We start from the raw sequence: 20,137 nt of genomic DNA, 5'->3' as shown, positions 1-20,137 counted from the left end.
AAAAGACACCTGCACTCAAATGTTTATAGCAGCACAATTCACAATTGCAAAGCTATGGAAACAACCCAAGTGCCCATCAATGCATGAGTGGATTAATAAAATTTGGTATATGTATACCATAGAATACTACTCAGCTTTAAGAAACAACGGTTATATAGCACCTCTTGTATATTCCTGGTTAGAGCTGGAACCCATTCTACTAAGTGAAGTATCTCAAGAATGGAAAAACCAGCACCACATGTACTCATCAGCAAATTGATATTAACGGATCAACACCTAAGTGGACATATAGGAATAACATTTATCGGGTGTCAGGAGGGTGGGAGAGGGGTAGAGGGGAGGGGTATATACAACCACAACGAGTAAGATGTGCAACGTTTGGGGGATGGACATGCTTGAAGCTCTTACTCAAGGGGGGAGGGGGACATGGGCAATATAAGTAACCTTAACACTTGTACCCCCATAATATGCTAAAATAAAATAATAATAATATAAATTGTTTTATTAATATTCATAGAGCACTAGAGTTCTTTTGCCAAAACTGCAGTCCTTTCTCTTCCCATCCCAATTTCCTGCTTCATGGAGACATCTTCTGTAAATACTTTAAAAAAACTTTTTAGGATTCTTTGCTTAAATTGACAATTCTATTTTTAAATATGCTGAAATATAAATTTATTAATTTTTTTAAAAAAATTAAATGTCATCTCTTTATTTTTTTACTAGTTTTTATGAATTTAGCTCTTTTATTACTTCCATATTCATATCCTTTCTTCCATCCTCATATACTTATATTACATATTTTTATAAAATCAATATTCAATATTTTTACTAAATTATAAAATTTATTAAGTAATGTATTAGATTTATTAAGGTAACCATATGCAAGTGAGTTGCATAATATATCATGAGCATGTCATTTACTTTACAAGTCTCTACTTATTTAATATTTGACTTTTGTTATTCATACACTAGGTTTTTCTTAGATCTTGTCAACAATTTGTCCCTAACTTTCCAATACATCTGAAAAAAGTTTTAATATATAATGGTTGGTCATAAGATTTAATAGATTGCTTCCTATTTATTTAAATGATGGCATTCCTCATAGAGCTCACAGTACTGCTGCTCTAATATCTACATTCATTCAAAGAGATAAGAAAAGGTATTGCACAGATGAAATGAGTACATAAAGCTAAAACAAAAAGAATAATCATAAGATATAGATTACCTCATGCAAGACAGAAATGAAGCACTCAGTAGAAGAGTTAGAACATAAGTTAGGTAAATTTTCCTAGCATATAAAGAAAAACACTAAAAAAGTAGTAAGTAAAAGATCAGCATCTTCCTTAGATTATATATTAAACAACCTGCTGGTTTAGTACTACAAAGAACTATCTACCCCAGAAACAAACAGAAGGGATGCAAGGAAGCCCTTCATTCTAATAAAACATAGCTAGAAATGTGTTACTCCTTTAGGTGTCTGATGATTTCGTTTTTTTGTTTTTTACATATAAAACGAAATCTTCTCATTGAGCTTGAAATTTAGTTTGAGAGAATGACAAGTCAACAAACTGTGTAAAGTGCATTGAGTGCTTTAGGGACAGAAATGAAAAACAGCTGTTCTTAGTATAGAGTGTGGGTGGACACGAGTAGAAAAATAGAGGGAAGCTTTCCGAATGGGCAGACCCCTGTGTTAAAATCTAAAGAAGGAACAGGAGTTCATCCCATGGAAAGCTTCTCTAGGTATCAATGTTTCCATCAAGACTCCCGCACCTCTCACTGAGCTGCAGAGGTGGGTTAAGGGCATCGGATGCATCTGTGGAAACATGCTGAAAAATCAGTGGGGCTCATGACAAGTTTGGACAATATAAACTGTCACATAATTGATGAAAATCGTTCGTTTGATGAATCTGACCAGATCAAGCAACGTGTGACTAATGTGATGCCAGAAGAGTGGCAGGAAAATAAGACATCCACCCAGGGAAAGGGGTGGAAAATGACTTTCCATCATTTTCGGAAATATGACATGCCTTCTCAAGTCGCTGAATTCTCATTATCCACCTGACAGTCTTCCAGCATTAATGCACCTGTTGAAGAATGTGGATGGGGACTTGTTCTAAGGACAAAAGAGACTGTCACTTATCAGAGAGAAGCTAAAAAAATGGCCTAAAGCCGTTAAAGAAAGTTATAGCTTTCTATATAAATACTTTCTGGAGTAAAAGTACACTTCTGCCAAATGTCTATACAGCAGAGATTCTTAAATATTTTGTTTTACAGTAATATGAGACACATAACTTACCCTTTTAGAAAGCTTCATGGAAACTTCAACATCTTCAACATCTGTGGCTTAAATGTTTAAGACTTTGTAAAATTAGGGATAATGGCACAGATGTCTGAATTGTGAATGGGAAAATATTTCACTAGATTGTTGTGTATCTCCCTTACCTCTCTGCATCTAAACATGAATTAACCAGATTTTCAGATACAGCAGTTCACAATTGACTCAAAAATGGACTGAGAAGTGAAAAAGTTATATTAATTACCATTTCTGATCAAGTGTGATTTTGAGGAGTTGTATATATTTGATAGGATAAAAAAAATGCATGTTCTGACCTACAGAGAGAATTCAGACATGGTCAAAAATACAAAAAATGTTAAGGTTGAAAGAATTCAATTTCAATACAAAGTGGGCACATAGAAAATTATTACAACCAGGAACAAAAATGCACAGCTATTAATGTAGCAGGCTGCAAAATAAATACAAGATTTAAAGCAAACCTGCCATCATCAGAAACAACATAAGCTGTCAGATAGCTAGAAAAACAAAGGTAAAATAATTACATATCTCCATAAAATGAAATCTCACATGCATTTTGAATTCACAACGAAGCACCCTCTCAATCAATAATAATACCAAACTTTAAGAAAGGCCCAAAGTAATAGCATAAGTAATATAACTATTTTGATAGTCTTTGTAAGATGAGAACAGAAAAAAATAACATTTCTTGGAGCAGAATCTAGGGTACATGAAAATATTCCAAAGTGTATAATTTGCAATAAGATATAAGTAGTGTGGACAGTTCAAATAATATTACAGTTTGCAAAGGTATAGGGAAAATAAAAAGCACAACTTCCTCAGAGTTTGAATGCTAATTTTACCTACTACTCTAAGAATATAAAATATATAATAATTTAAATTTATAAATACTATCTTAGCATAACTTTCTTCACTAAAAGAAACTTTCCTTAATGATACTCTTGGGTATGTTTAAATAGCAGATAACTTAGTGAATTTTGCATTTATTTCTAGAGATTGTACAATTGGCAGAAATAATTGGCAAAGTAATATTTTGAGCATCTTTCATATGTTATTAATTGATATGCACATTATCTTATTTATTCCATATAAAATTTGGGGAGACAATGGTCATTATCTTCATTACATATATAAGAACCTTAGAGACAGATTACTTGATCCTAAAATCAGTAAGTATAGTGATAAAAGGGTGCTGTAGATTTAATAAGCCTGATTTTCATTAAGGCTCTGCCACTTTTTAGCTGTGTAACTTCGTGCACGTTACTTGTGTTTCTCTGGGACCAAGTTTTCTTAGGGACAATAGCACCTGTATCTTAATGTTGTTGGAATAAATTCAGTTTGCATAAACTACCTGAGACAATGCCAGGCATTGGTTCCCAATAAACATTGGCTATTTTTAAACTTTCCTTAAGATCTCACAAGGGCGGAAAGTCAAACCCAAAATCTATCTAAAGTCTACTTTCTTTCCATGTTGTCATATTCCTTCCCTCCACATTAGGGGCAAAGAGTAGAAGAAGTTAGGAGGTCAACAGAAGAGCGAGCACAAGACAATAACAAATAATATTGGATATTTGTGTGGGGGGGGAGCGGGGGGTTAGCTGAGGAAAGAAAGAAAAACAACAGTGAATATCTGTGGAGTTACATTTAAAATTGTTGGAATAAAGCATATTTTACTTACTAAACTTTGTTTGTGGGACTGGTATTTTAGCTCAGCCCTTTTAAGATGAATTCATTGTTCTCTTTCAAAGACACACTGAGCCATATCAACTTTCTGTGCCACTTCATATATCAGACAAAAAATGTATGGGCATATCTGTTGTCCTTGAGTTGTCCTTGTTTTGACCCAGTGTTCAGTATGTCAGGATTGAGGTTTCTGCCCTTACTTGTCTACTGAATCTCAGCATAACTCTACTACACTCTTGCTGAATTGACTTGCTGTATAAAACTGAACTTTAGCCTGGTCTTCTTACCTTATTCCACTATCTACCCTGGAGGTGGATATTCTACCCAAATCCCATTTTGTGACAGTGGGAAGGATGTGAGCACTGGGATCCTCATATGGTGTTCCTCTTTCTACTGATTAGCCACCTGCAGTTCCATCCAAACCCTTTACCTTACTGAGGGCCCCTAGTGAATAGGCAGGTTCAACCTAATACTTGGTTAATTTTTGATATTTGTCCACAATCCAGATTTTTACCACTTTGTCCCTTCTGTCATACTAAACTTACCTAGTATGAATTCCCAGTTCCCTAATCCAGTAATGGAATGTCCATATGCCAGCTGAGAGCCTTTCTTTCCACTGTTATCCATTTCCACAGCCTTTGCAGTGTCCTCTCCCTATATAATCCCCATATGATGGGGTCTAACCAAAAAACATCAATGATGATGCAATCATCATTTTTTTCAGGAACACAAAAAGAACTTAAAGAAAATATTTTTAAAAAGTAATTATTTTGAGTTAATGTTTATACAAACTTGCCATTAGCATTAACTGCAAGTGTATCATACTTATATTTTAAGATAGAGATTTGGAACATCATTTTGTATTTATTATACTGGTTGTATATTTTATGTAGGTATATATACATGCATGTATCTTTAATTATCAGCACCCCTTCCCATTATATCACTAGAATTAATAGCTCTAATAAGGAAGTGTAGGGTGTAATATGAACAAAAAAATTAATATTACATATGAAATGTCACCTTGTAATCAATTTTATCAGCTGCCTCTGTTTCCTAATCTCTTCTGCTTCCTTCTGTGAAAAAGTATTATTGTTATCACCAAAGGCTTAAAACTGCCATGGTAGAATGAGCACAATTCTATCCTCTCTCCTGTATCACCTAAATCATCAGGTAAATTCCGGTTTTACAATTTTTTTTTTATAAGTAACAAGAGGTAAAAATTTCACAGTTTATTCTTTGTTTTTTTCCCCAGATTCTAAACTGTAGTTTTCAATATTCAGCAGTTGAGAAATAGTCTGTACTTTTAATCTACAGAAATTGGACATAACAGTGAATGAGAGAAGATTAATTTGAGATTTATGATATCTATATATCACGTCACAGTTTCTGACTTTAATAAAGTCACTGACATTTCCAGAAAATTTCTTGATAAAGGAAGTTTACAAACATTATGGAGAATAAAAAACATGGATACTATTAAATATTGTTATTAGAAGAGGTTAGTTTTAAACACTGGACTCTTTTTTCTGGGTGTCATTTAAAGAATAATACTAATAATCCCGGTGTTCCATTCAATTTTGGATGGGGTCACCATAAAATCAGTATCTCTCTCCCCAATGATCTCCCTGTGAAAATAATTATTATCTTTAGCAACTTTTAGAGGCACATTAAATATTGTTCAGAAATACTGTGCCCTGAAAAGGTACATTATTTTTCTATGTTATATATTGGAAGCAAAAAAGTGTGAATGAAATTTTGGAAATGTTGATACACCGTGGCATTCAAGGCCTCCCAGGGACGATTTCCTCCAGCTTGCTTGTCCATCTGTATCTCCTCTACTTTTCTCGAGAAGGCTCTTTATTTTCCTAAAATGTTCTGTTTATTAACCACTAAATATGTCTTTTGCTCTTCTACCTTTTTGCATTCTTGTTTCCTGGAATGGCCTTCTCATTCTTCATTCCTTACCCTGAAACCTAAATTCAGATTTGATGTTATTAGCTTCAGGTTAAGCCAGCCTGATTTCTCCACTCTGCTCCACAACCTTTGGGAAGCTTTAAGTCTCCTTTTCCCCTGGAGCTATGATGATCTGCTTTAATGTCAACAGACTCTTCTGCTGAACTTTTTCAGGGCACATTTAGCACTTCCCAGAAACTGCCTTTCACAGCTTGTCACTGGAATTTATGTTATAGATTGATAGTCCTAGAATTTGCAACCTGTTACTCAATTTCATTAGAGCCACAGAGGGAAATGAAGCTCAAAGAGGTCAATTTACCTGCTTAATTTCACGCAGCTGGTTTTTGAGAGTTGAAACAGGAATATTTCCATGTTTCTTCTCTGAATGGTGTGATTTTGCTCAATCTTTTGAAGTCACCCCCAAATAGATCATAACATACAATCTTTTTTTCTTTGGATTCTCCACTGGTTGCTCATTTATTGCATTTGTGTCAATTATTGATTTATTGAACATTTCACACAGATTCGTGCAGCAGCTTTAAAGTCAACAAGTATTCCGATTTTGAATAATGTATTGGTTTGGTATCTGGGGAACTCTGGGGTGACATATTCTAGGCCTACAAGGTACAAAGAAATGGAATTGCTTCAGAATTCTATTTATGTCTTGATCACACGTTTCCCCAAGACAACTGGGAGCTATAAAATAAATTGAACCAGTATAGATGTAAAACCTTAAGTAAGTTTCTGGTTTCTTAAAACCTAGGGGATATTGTAGCACAAAATTGTTCTGTTTTCTAGTATAAAAATATGAGATTCTGAAAAAGGAATGTGTGGGCTTCTCATATCTTTGCTCAAACCTAATTGCATTTCAAAATGAGTGTCTGGCTATTGAAATTAGAATCTGCATATTTAGAGCCAGACTCTTTTTTTCCCACTCAGACTTTTCCATAACCACTTGATATTATTAATACATTATCCTTTTTGCATGAAATCTACATCAGGTAGGGAGAATGACTCAAATAATAAAATCTCAATATGAGATCTCTGTATCTTTTAATATTTAAAAAAACTCCATTTCTTCATAACTTCAGGAGGTAGATATTATTTTAGAGATGTCAATGACTCATGCATTGAAATCTGTGTGTGTAGCTGTGGACGTTTGTATGGTAAAATACTGTTAACTTCCTTAAATCAAGTACATTTTTTTTAAAAGCAACCTACATACAATTTGAGTGTATCAGCTAACACCTAATCCAGGAATCAAAACTAGAATTTAAGTGCGGTAAACAGAAAAACCATCTTTGTGGGGTTTTTGGGGTTTGTTTTTTGTTTTGTTTTGTTTTTAGTTTTCTATCTTTTTCATTTTTGTATAAACTTCTGCAAGTCAGCTAAGTAATAGGATTCAAAAATCCAAAATGTCATAAAACAGAAATAATTATCAGCTTACTTTTTTTTGTAATTACACAGAAGATTGGGGTAGAGAAGAGTTTGATGGTGAAAAATTCCCCCACAAATTTAACAGATCTAAGGGTTACGGAAAACAGATGAATTGAGTTGAACTTTCACTGGATTAATATATTAAGTAAATACATTAGAAGTTTCTACTGTTTTCTACTTCTATAATCTATGTAACTGTTCATATTTTCACAATGTTGTAAATGTGAAAGATCTTTTTCCATTTATTATGGTTTTTCAAATTGTATTTTTTTCAGGGATTTTTCAATTATATGGAACAGTTGCTTAATATGGCAATCTACCACTGCCTGAAAGCAATTAATTTGGAGATTTTTATTTATAAAGGTATTAATGCATTGACTATTTTTACAAAGGTCTACTTATAGGAAAAAATATGGTATATGTTAATAGATAGATATAGATAATAGAGATATATAATGAATCCCAAATTTTGAGGAAGTTTTGAATGTAACATCTATTCTTAAAGACATTGCAGTAGGATTATATTATTCATTAAAAACAAAAATAAGTCAGATTGACATCTGATATTTGCTTAATTATGTATAAATTGGGAATGCTTGTAGCTGAAATTAACAGAATATATAAATGTATTCTCTTTATATATGCTTACTTTTTTACCAAAGAAAAATAAGTACATTTTATAGGTGTTTCCCTTTCATCTCATTGGCTGCAAGTATACAATGGACACTTAACTACTAGGAAGTATGAGATAGCAAACTTTATTTCTACTTGCTTTTATTTTATGAGGGGGTCAATGGAGAATGATTTGGGAATGCTATTGGATATACACCAACAATTTCTGCATGGAAATTTTCATTAGAAAGCTATTTAGAAAGCATGCAACAATCTTGTGAAAGCTTTGCCAATTACAATGTTCTTTCTTGTAATAGCATTGTCTATGAATTTGGATCGTATCCACATATCCAAGTCATCTTCAGACTTTTTTCAACATGTAAAAATATTTTAGAGTAGTTTTAATACATTCAGCATCAAAGCAAATATTTTCACCTAAATTCAAGTTTTAGTTGTGTAAGTTTATATTTTCTTCTGTTTTTAAATCTTAATTGATTAATTTTTTAAATGAACAAGTGACATTATACATCATATATTTATGACATATAACACAGTGTTTTGATATATATACACACTGTGAAACAGCTAAATCTAGCAATTTAGCATATGCATTGCCTCACATACTTATCATTATTTTGTGATGAGAACACTTGAAATTTACTTTCTTAGCAATTCTCAAGCATATGGTATATTGTTACTAACTATATTCATCATCCTATGCAATAGATTTCCAGAATTATTGCTCCTATCTAACTGAAATTTTATACTCATTGGCCAACGTATTTCCATTCTTCACAGCCCCTGGTCTCATTCTACTCTCTACTCTGCTTCTATGAGTTCAACTTTTTTACCCTCTACATGTAAGTGAGATCATGAGATATTGCCTTTCTGTGCCTGGTTTATTTCACTTAGCATAATGTACTCTAAATTCATCCATGTTTCCACAAGTGATAGAATTTCCTTCATTTCTGAGGCTGAAAAGCCTCAGAATGTATTACATGCAATGTATTCTATTGCATGTGTACACCACCTTTTCTTCATCCATTCATCCATGAATGGATCCACAAACGGATCCATGCTTGTTTCCAAATCCTAGCTATTATGAATAATACTTCAATGGACATGGGAGTGCAGAAATCTCTTTGTCATACTGATTCCACTTCCTTTGGATATACAAATATTCCTAGATTTGTGATAGAATTATGTTTTGATAAACCTATCATAAATTGAAAATATCATAATTCAAAAATGCATTTAATACCTTGATAAACCCATTATGAAGTTGAAAAATCATAAATCAAACCATTATAAGTGGGGGAACATTTCTATACCCAGAAATGGAATTTCTGGATCATATGGTATTTCTATTTTTAAGTATTTGAGGAACCTTCATGCTATTTTACATAATGCCTGTCCTAATTTACCTTCCTATTAACAGTGTACAAGAATTCCCTCTTCTCTACATCCTTGCCAATGCTTACTTTCTTTTGTCTTTTTGATAAAAGCAATTTTAACAGGTGTGAAGTGACATCTTATTCAGGTTTTAATTTCCATTTCTCTGATGATTAGTGATGTTGAACATTTTTTTTTTCATATACCTGTTGACCACTTGTATGTCCCCTTTTGAGAATGTCTTATAAGTCCTTTCCCTATCTTTTTAATAGAGTTATTTGTTTTCTTGCTATTGAATTGTTTGAGTTCCCTTCCCTCTCACGGATATTGACCCCATCGGATGTATGGTTTGCAAATATTTTCTCCCATTCTGTAGGTTGTATTCACACACTTTTGTTGTTCCCTTTGCTATGAAGACTTCTAATTTGATGCAATCCCATTTGTCTATTTTTGCTTTTGTTGCCTGTGCTTTGGAGATCATGTGTAAAAAAAAAAATCTTTGCTAAGATCCGTGTCAAAAAGCTTTTCTCCCATGTTTTCCTGTGATAGTTTTACAGTTTTTCAGGTTTTATATGTAAGTCTTTGATCCTTTTTGAGTTTATTTTTGTATTTGGTGTGAGATAAGCATCCAATTTTATTGTTCTGTATGTGTATATCCAGTTTTTCGGCACCATTTATTTAAGAGACTTGCCTTGCCCCAGAGTATGTTCTGGGCACATTTGGTAAAGATCATTTCACTGTAGATATGTGTATTTATTCCCGGGCTCTCTATTCTGTTTCCATTAAGTGATACGCATGCTTTCATGCTAGTACCTTTGTGGTGTGATGACTATAACATTGTAATATTTTTGAAAACAGGTAGCATGATGCTTCTAGGCTGTTCAGGGTCTTTGATTCTGTATACTTTAGCTCTTCAGGGTCTTTTCTGGTGCCATATGAATGTTATGATTTTGTTTTCTACTACTGTTAAAAATGTTATTGAAATTTTGATAGGGATTGCATTGAATAAGGACATTTTAGCAACATTAATTCTTGCAATCTATGAACATAGGATATTGTTCATTTATTTGTATTTTCTTCAATTTGATTCATCTATGCTTTGCAGTTTTCAGTGTACAGATTTTCTATGACCTTAGTCAACTTTTCTTCTAAGTATTTTTTGGATGCTTTGCAAGTGAGATTGTTTTCTGCTTTTTTTTTCTTTTTTGATTTTTTTTATGTATAGAAATGCTACTGATTTTTATATGTTAATTGTATACCCTGAAACTTTACTGAATTTGTTTACTGATTCTAACAGTTTTGGGGTACAATATTTATGGTTTTCTATACATAAGATCATGTCATCTGAAACAAAGGCAATCTACTATTAGCAGATTTCTCAGAAGAAATTTAGCAATCCAGGAAAGAGTGGAATGATATATTAACAATGCTAAAAGAAATAAAAACCTGCCAATCAAAAATACCCTGCAGAGCTGTCCTTCATAAATGAACCCAAGATAAAGACTTTCTAAGACAAACAAGAGCTCAAGAAATTCATCATTACTAGACTTGCCTTACCAGAAATCCTAAAGGAAGTTTTTCAAGCTGAACAAAAAGGATGATAATTAGTAACACTAAAACATATGGAAATATAAAACTCAGATAAAAATAAGTATATAGTAAAATTCAAAATGCTAACACTGTAATGCTGGTATAGAAATAACTTACATCTCTAGTATATAGGTTAAAAGACAAAATTATTAAAAATAACCATAGCTACAATAATTTGTTAAGGAGACATAATATAAAAATGTATATTGTGGCATCAAAAATAACAAAAGTGTAAAAGTTTCATATGTGATTGATCTTAAGTATTATTAGAATAAAATAGGCCATTATAAATATATGATGTAAGCCTCATGCTAGCTACATAGGAAGAATCTATAGGAGATACACAAAAAGGTAAAGAGAAAGGAATTAAAACACACTACTATAGAAAACCATGAAATCACTAAGGAAGACAACAAGGGAGGATGAAAGAAACAAAGGAGCTACAAAATAGAAAACAATTAACAAGATGGCAATAGTAAATCCTTACCTATTGATAATTATCTTTATGAAAATGGATTAAATTATCCAATCAAAAGACATAGAATAGTTGAGTGGATTAAAAAAATGAAACAGCAAGATCTACTCAGCTATCTGCTATCTACAAGAGACTCAGGTCACCTTTAAGAATATACATAAACTTAAAGTGAAGCGACAGAAAAGGATATTCCATGAGACTATAAACCAAAAGAGAACAGGAATACCTATATTTATATTAGAAAAGATAGACTTTAAATAAAAAACTGTAAAAAGAGGCAACTAAACATTTTTATGATGAGATACATGCAACTAATATCAGAGGACATAATATAAAAAAACAAATATTAACAGATCTGAAGGGAGAAGTAGATAGTAATGCAATAGTAGGAGGTGATTTCAATACCCCACTTCCAACAATAACTAGATCAAGCAGACAGCATGTCAGTAAGGAAATAGTGGACTAAACAACACAATAGACCAAATGACCCTAAAATACATAAAGAACATTCCATCCAAGAGCAACAGAATATATATTCTTCTTGAGTGCATATAGAACATGTTACAGTGTAGATCACATATTAGACCATAAAATAACTCTTAACAAAGTATGAGAAATGAAATCATATCAGGGACATTTTCTGACCACTAGGATATAAAACTAGATATTAGTAACAGAAGGAACCTTGGAAAATTCACAAATACATGGAAATTAAGCAACATCCTCCTGGAAAACCAATGGTGTAAAAAGAAATTAAAAGGGAAAATTTAAAAATATCTAAAATGAAAATGGAAATAAAACTTACGGAATGCAGCAAAAGCAGATCTAACCAGGGAGTTTATAGCAATAAACACCTATATGAAAAAAGAAAAAAAGCTCTGAAATAAACAACCTAATGTTATACCTCAAGGAACTAGAAAATAAAGAACAAACACAGCCAAAACTTAATAGCAGAAAGGAAATAACAAAGATCATAGTAAAAGTAAATAACACATACATGAGAAACAATAGAAAAGATAAACAAAACTGAATAGTTTTTATTTAAAGATTAAAAAAATGACAAACATTTAGGTAGCCTAACAAAGAAAAAAGAGAGGAGACTAAAATATATAGAATCTGAACGAGGAAACATTGCATCTGATACCACAAAAATACAAAAGATCATAAGAGATTATGAATAATTATATCCTAAGAAATTATATAACCTAGAAGAAATGGATAAATTCCTGGACATATACAGCCTACCAAGACTGAATCATGAAGAAATGGCAAATTTGAATAGAACAACAATGAGTATGGAGATTGAATCAGTCATCAAAAACTTCCAAATAAAGGAAATTCCAGGACTAGATTAGCTTCATTGCTGAATTATACTAAACATTTAAAGAAGAACTAGTAACAATTCTTCTTAAACTGTTTTAAAAATTTGAAAATAAGGGAACACTTCCCAAGTCATTTTATGTGGATGTTACCCTGATACAAAAGATAGACATGGGTGCTATAAGAAAATTAATTTATAGGCAAATATTCTTGACAAACATAGATGCAAAAAAACTCAATAAAATATTAGCAAATTGAATTCAAAAGCATATTAGAAGAATTATTCACTATGATGAAGTGGAATTTATTTCTGGGATATAAGGAAGTTTCAATGTAAGACAACTAAAAAATGTGATATACTACATTGACAAAATGAAGGACATAAAACATATGGTCATCATTTTTATTGATTTTTCTATTTTTTGAAATAGATACAAACACATATACCTATTTACAATTTCACATTTAACAATAATAAATAGATTATGCAGTTACCTAAAGCACAAGTGTCATACTAGCTGGAATATCTGGTAATTTTTCTTATAATATGCACTGCATAAACAACATTAAGTAAATCCTCTTTCTTCATAATTACACAATGGTTTGTTTTGCTACCAATGAGAATTCTCCCTGCATGCAAAAAGTATTCAAAGAATTGAAATATTAGAGAATAAAAGACAAATGTAACTTTGAAACAAAAAAAGTTTGAATGTCGATTTAACTGACAAGGGTGTGTAAATGTCAAATGACTTTCAGGTAGATCAGTTCCAGTTCAAAGATTTTGGCAAATTTTTGACTTTGGAAAAGTTGGGGGGATTCTAGGAAGCTGCTGCTGTGATTCTGGACAGGATGTCTTGGGAGAGGTAATGAGAAAATTGTATGTGCATGGAAAGGAGGCTCTAGTATGTGTCAATTTAAAAAATAAAACTTCTTTTGAGGAGTCTTTGCTCTGGTTTTATATTGTAATAAATAGTGTCTGTGCTAGAGGTGACATTTATAGCTCCTTAGAGATCTGCCAATATGGAAGAATGCTATTGTTTCCTGAGTGGCTGTTGTACCAGCTATATTTCATTTTCCATTTTTTTTCATAATGGCTTTGAGATCGATTTATCTAACTGAAAAAAACAGAAGAAATTCATAAAAATATTTGTTAGAGAATAATATTTATGGGTGTTATAGTAGTTCAAAACACTCCATTCATATTTGCATTCTGATCAAATCTATAGTGAACCCAATCCTCAATTTTAATAATAAATTTGCCAAATCAATTTTAAAACTTTAATAATTTGGTTGCAATGCAATTTGCAACAGCAGGTAAAAAAAACTTACTGCTTCTGAAGTATAAAATTCTATGCACTCTACAATTCTAGTTAATTCTAATTACTGAGGTTTAATCTGAGGAGAAATCATAATGCATGTATACTTGTAACATTTTCTTCAAAAAAATTTTTGAGCTTAAAAATTCTTACTCACGTGAGCTAAGGTGTTGCCATCTCTTCCTGTTTTCTGTAGTCTGTCTTGTCTTTCTTCTGAAGTAGCAAACCCAATCAGACTTGTCTCTCCTAAACCAGCCCATGATGTGTTTCAAGGCCACAATCATAACATAACTGAGAAAATCATCTTTGATTGCTGAATAAACAGTAATAAAAATGGCTGAGTGTAGGCAAGGCAAAGAGATTGTCTAACTAACATATATGTCCAGTGCATAATATTTTTGTCATTTTAAGGCAAAGATCAGGTTCTTCAGTAGAAAGAATTTCTTTGACAGCTTTTACACATTTATTCTTGCTTTTGACTGTACTAAATATGCTTATCTTCTGGATTTCTTAACTTGGTATTTCTCCAAATGAAAGTTTTCTGAAATATAGGCATGAAGACTATAGTATATAGTGGGGGAGAAATATTCATAACACTTCTCTCAGATTTGGGCTAAGCATTTTACTTCCTACCAAACATAACAGTTTCCAGAAGATTATGTTATCACATCAGTTTTTCAAAACTTAGAGGATGACATATTTGGCCAGAGAAACCAAATTTTTTTTAAGTGTTTTCCTTGTCATATAAGTTATATTCTTTACCTTTCCATTACAGGACAGGAAGTTAATTTCCAAACAAATTAAGTATATGTAATACTGACATTTTATTTACTTTGAGTTACTTTAGCAGATACTCAAATTGTTCATACATTATGAACATTTTATAATGAGATTTAATATCATGTATCAAGATTATCTTAATTTAAATAAAAGATTTTTTAATATCAAATTTTTTCCATCTCTGTACGGGCAAGACATAAATGAAACTTCTTAGTTTTTTAAAATTAATATATATTCTTAAACTATGCATTTTACAATAATAGTAAATAATGATTTATATACTTTTAAGAAATAATATAATAGTCCATGAGCAACAAAAATTAATTCAGTTCTTTTTGCTAGGGCTGCCAATATTTTTACCTTTCTTATCTCTTAAGATGACTTTTTTTTGAAGGCAAAAACAAAACAAAACTAAACTAAACTTTAAGGAAGAGCCAGGAACCAGAAAGGAAAAGCGTGGTCTTCAAAATAAAAACCACAAGTGGTAGATGTAACCATTATGTACAGGGCCTGACAATGATATAATGAAACTTGGCAGACAAACTCCAGCAATGATTCATTTTATTCCATAGAAACCTATTTTAACCACTGTTATAAAATTGTGTTTCACCAACACTCATATGCCGAGGTCTCTAACACCCACTGTGAGTAGTGTATTTGGACACAAGGCCTGTAAAGAAGAAATTAAGGTTAAATGAGGTCATAAGGATGGGGCCCAACTCAGATAGGATTGGTATCCTTATGAAAAAGTGGGAGAGACCCTAGAGATGTGGGATGTACACACAAGAAATAAAGATCAAGTGAAGGGCAGAAAGAAGGTAGCCATCTGCAAGGTGAAGCCTCAGAGGAAGCTGAGCCTGCTGGAACCTTGATCTTAAACTCTCAGCCTACAGAATTGTGAGAAAATAAATTTCTGTTGATCATGCTAGCCAGCCTGTGGTATTTTGTTATGGCAGCCCTACCAATCTAATGCAATTACCAACTGATAAATCCAGTGGGGGAGAAAACTTAACAATATAGTAGGAGAAATAATTACAGATGCAATAAAATTTTACTGTAAGTGGAAAGGATGGGAGGGGATGGTATTCCAGGTAAAACTAAGCCTGGGGGTTATTAAATTTTTATGTTATAGACTACGGTGACTTCAGATTGAGATTGTACATTTTCTGAAATTAATTTACTAGCCTGGGCTTAAAGAAGTGATTAATATGATATGTAGTCTTATGGATTATTGGAGATCAACAATTTAAAGAGTGCTAAAAATTGAGACAGGAAAAATAATTCAGAATCACAAAGGACAAAGACATTAATCGTCAACTCAAAGCTAAGTTTTTTAACAATACCATAGAGAAGCAGGATTGACAACCACATACTAGTTGGGCTTACTGTAACTTACTATGCATATTACTACATATCCTAGTAAACATATTTAGATGACAATTCTGTTTAAAATCGGTTGTTTTCACCTAATACTCTTGTCATTTTATAATAATTCTGAAATATTTTTCTTATGGCAAGTGTCAGCAAACTATAACCTGCAGGCCATATCTAGTCCACTACCTGTTTTAGTAAACAAATTATATTGTCATACAGTTTTGCCCATTTTTTACCATTTTTGTTTAGGCCATCTTTACAACAGTAGAGAAGAGTAGTTGGGATAGAGACCATTTTGCCACAAAGGCAAAAATATTTACTATATTGTCCTTTTCAGAAAAAAAAATGTTTTCTTATAGTAACATGTAGCTTATGTGCATAATACCTGCTATTGTTTGCAAGGAAATATTTATGCATGTGTTTGTTTGTTTAATGTGTTTACCACCATCGAAACATTACTGCCATAATGTATCCCAGGTCTTGGTATGATGCATGTGCTCAGAAAGTGTGGGTAAATGCAACAGAGCTTTAGGAGTTACTACCTCAGTGAAATATTAAGTTTCCAGTGGTCTAAGGTATGCTGAATTTTGTAGTCCATGCAAAGTGAACAACACATTACTGAATTTTGCATCACCGCTAAGAAGAAAGCACCATACCTGGTAGGCTTGCCTGGGTTTTAGAAGTGGCATATTTTACAACAGCAACATTGTTTCACTTATTTGCCAAGTTTTAAGAAAATCTGTAGGCTTTGATTGGGAGCAGATCAGGAAGGTGCTCTCCAGCAGATCTGGGCTAGTATGCAATTAACCTTCCAGGTTTAGGTACTTCGCATAATTAAATCTTTACATTATCACACAAATGTCAAGATAATTGTTATATTTCTGTTACACCTGAGGAGACTGAGGTTCAGTGATGCTGAGTAAATATTCTATGAAACATTAATATATATCAGAACCAAGATGTAAACATGTGGACTCTCTCATCGAAAATACAAGAGTGATGTGACTCCATTTGTCAGGAGTGTGAAGTCTTGTCTTAACAAGGTGATGGAAAAACAGAACTTCAGTCGGAACTTGAACGTGTTGACTAATACGGATGATATCATGAAGTACATTCCATCACAGGTCAACAAACTATGGCTCCTAGGTCAAAGTCATCTCACCACCTATTTTTGCAAATAAAATTTTATTCAAACACAGCCACATCCACTCATTTATGTGTTGTGTATGGCTGCTTTCATGCTATCATGACAGAGTTGAATAATTGTGATATATATTTAATGGCCCACGAACATTAAACATTTAATATCTGGCCATTTACAGGAAAAGTTTGCTGACCTCTGTTCTAGATAAAGTACTGGGACAATAATTGCAGAGTAGAGGTTGAGTAAATGGTACTTGTCAGAAAATTGGAATATGAAAAAATTATACAGTGAGACAAAATTCGGAAGATTCTTAGCTCTGTTTTTTTCACAGTTATTTTCACACATCTAGCACAATGCTTAGCACTTAGTACACATTAAAAATACTTGTTGAAACAATGCTGAATAAAAATAATGGAGCTCTGTAGAGGGTTTTGAATATAATAATGGCATAATGAGAGAATTATTTAAGAAAAGTTATTCTGCAACTATTTTCCCACATAAATTGGAAGGGAGTGATTTTAGAGATGTGAAATGTTTAGAAAATCTTATAGCAGTTCAGATAAGGAGTAATAACTTTTACCTCTAAAGATTTGTAATGATCACTTACTGAGTGTTTTAGATGATACGACTCTGTTTCAATTTTATAGAGACCAGCTCTTGGTGAAGACACATGGTGTCTTTCTTATTTGCTGGGCATTGCCTTAAAAAGCCATACAGTTCAGGAGCAACTATTAGCATCAATGCAAAATTTTCTTTTATTGGTGACATATAAATTGAATGTGTTTCTAGCTGGTTTGGTCAGAGACTTCATTGTTTCAGTTGTCTTTTGATTTAGAACTCTTCAATACTTTTCTTCTTTCAGTTTATTTATTTATTTATTTATTTTCTCAAATTCAACCTCCATTATTTTTGTAAGATGATCCTCATGAACCTGGACTTGATTGAATTCCTCTGTGTCTGAAACTAGACTTGCTGCGGATACATTTACAGTTCATTCTGTTTAAAGATAAAGGAAAAATAACAGTCAAATACTGGACAAAAGTTTTCGTATTGAATGTGTGACTTGCTGTCTGTCTTTCTCCCAGAATCATCACTTTATTGGAAAGATAGCAAAAACTAAACAAAATAATAAAGATTCCAATTCTTTGGAGGATTAGGTAGACTTTTTTGTTATTTTTTTCTTAATTTGTGCTTTTATGTAGATGGTAAGCACATAGAGATTTGCCATGCATGGTAAATACTTTCTATGAATATTTGAATGGTATTTTCTCAGAGGAAAACACTGTCTTATTTCCTACTTTATTAATAAGATGTTAAATCCCCAAGCTATGTATATCTCCTCACTGACTTTATTTAAAGCCTACCAATTCATTTGCTCACCAAATAGTTAATTGTGTTCAACAATATGTACATGTGAGATGTAGCATGTAATCTAATTTTAAGTTTTACACTCAAGTAAAAATGTTAAGAAACAGTTGGGCAACTTTTAGGTTTACTAGGCATATAAACTCTCCAAGAACAAGGAATTTGATGAAATTGTTAAACATTATGAGAAAATATAGACAAGGATCAGAGGAGCCTGGTGAAAGATAATACATAGTTACAAAGGTCTCAGTCAGTTTTGCAGTTGGAAAACTTTGACACAAGAACTGGAATGATGCAAGGGTGCATCTTAAAATAAAGTTTTTAAATTGAGTTATGAGGAGTGGCCAAATGATAACGAAATAAGATTGTGGTGAAGACAGTGGATCTCTGAGATTGACAGGCATGGTCAATGTGGCATTACTCACAATAGCCAAAAGGCAGAAGCAACTCAAGTATCTAGTTGTAAGTTTGTTGGACCAGAGAGGAGTCAGAGGCAGACTCTGAATATAACTTGTGTTGTTCTGTGAGAGACAAGCCTTTGCTTCATATTAAAGCAAGAGCTATACCTTACCTTTAGTAGGGAATAGTGGAAAATCTCTGTAGTCTCACTTTTAAAGAAAACTAAGATTTTACAATTTTCAAGTGCATCCATTTATACACCTCATGCTAAGCCTCATGCTAACTACTTTCTTAGTTAGGGTCCTCATCTTGCTATAGCAAAACTGCCAGGATTAACAATTTAATGTTTCTTAGAGATATCTATTCTTACAATTAAGTTCTGATCCATATTCTTAGTGTCTAATTGTTGTCTGTTTTTTTTATATACTACCAAGAAGCACTCTGACATTCTCAATCTGCTTTATGTAAATCACCCTTAGCCTTTCCTTTTTTTCCTCCACTCTTTGTCACTGACCCTTAGAAAGAGTTATCATATTCAATAGGCTTCATCACTTCTACTTCCTCTCTTGAAACTTATCCTGAGTATTCTGCCTACGTGTGTATTCTTTGTCACAGGTATCCATCCCAGCTCATTTCCATGGAAAGTTTTAGCAAATGCTGTACAATCACATACCAGGATCCTTCAGTTCTCCACCTACTACTACAAGCGATGGTGTCTTCCTTGCCAGCTAGAGAGTAAGTGATCTAGTTTAGAGCTAGATATCTAAAACACCTTCTAGTAACACCAGTGATTGATCAGTTTCCATAGGAAACATACACTGAGCCTCTTGAATTCATATTCAGGATTTTTATTGGAGATTGATTTGGAAACAGTATCTGTGAGCAACGAGAGAAACAATATTGGGAAGATAGAAATGAATTGACTTGAGGTACAATTGTAACTGAAGCTTCACCAGCCCTAAAGGGAGCAGAATACTGGG

General features: G+C 32.7%; 1 long non-coding RNA gene across 1 annotated transcript in view; it reads left to right on the top strand.

The window, feature by feature from the left end:
• Positions 1-20,137, top strand: part of LOC142870465 (uncharacterized) — a 118,594-nt gene that overhangs the window by 70,822 nt on the left and 27,635 nt on the right. The gene's annotated exons all lie outside the window — the stretch shown is intronic.

The sequence above is a fragment of the Microcebus murinus genome, chromosome 4 (assembly GCF_040939455.1).
Source record: "Microcebus murinus isolate Inina chromosome 4, M.murinus_Inina_mat1.0, whole genome shotgun sequence".
Classification (NCBI taxonomy): Eukaryota; Metazoa; Chordata; class Mammalia; order Primates; family Cheirogaleidae; genus Microcebus; species Microcebus murinus.
The sequence above is the reverse complement of the archived record's forward strand: the minus strand, read 5'-3'. Positions and strand labels throughout refer to the sequence as shown.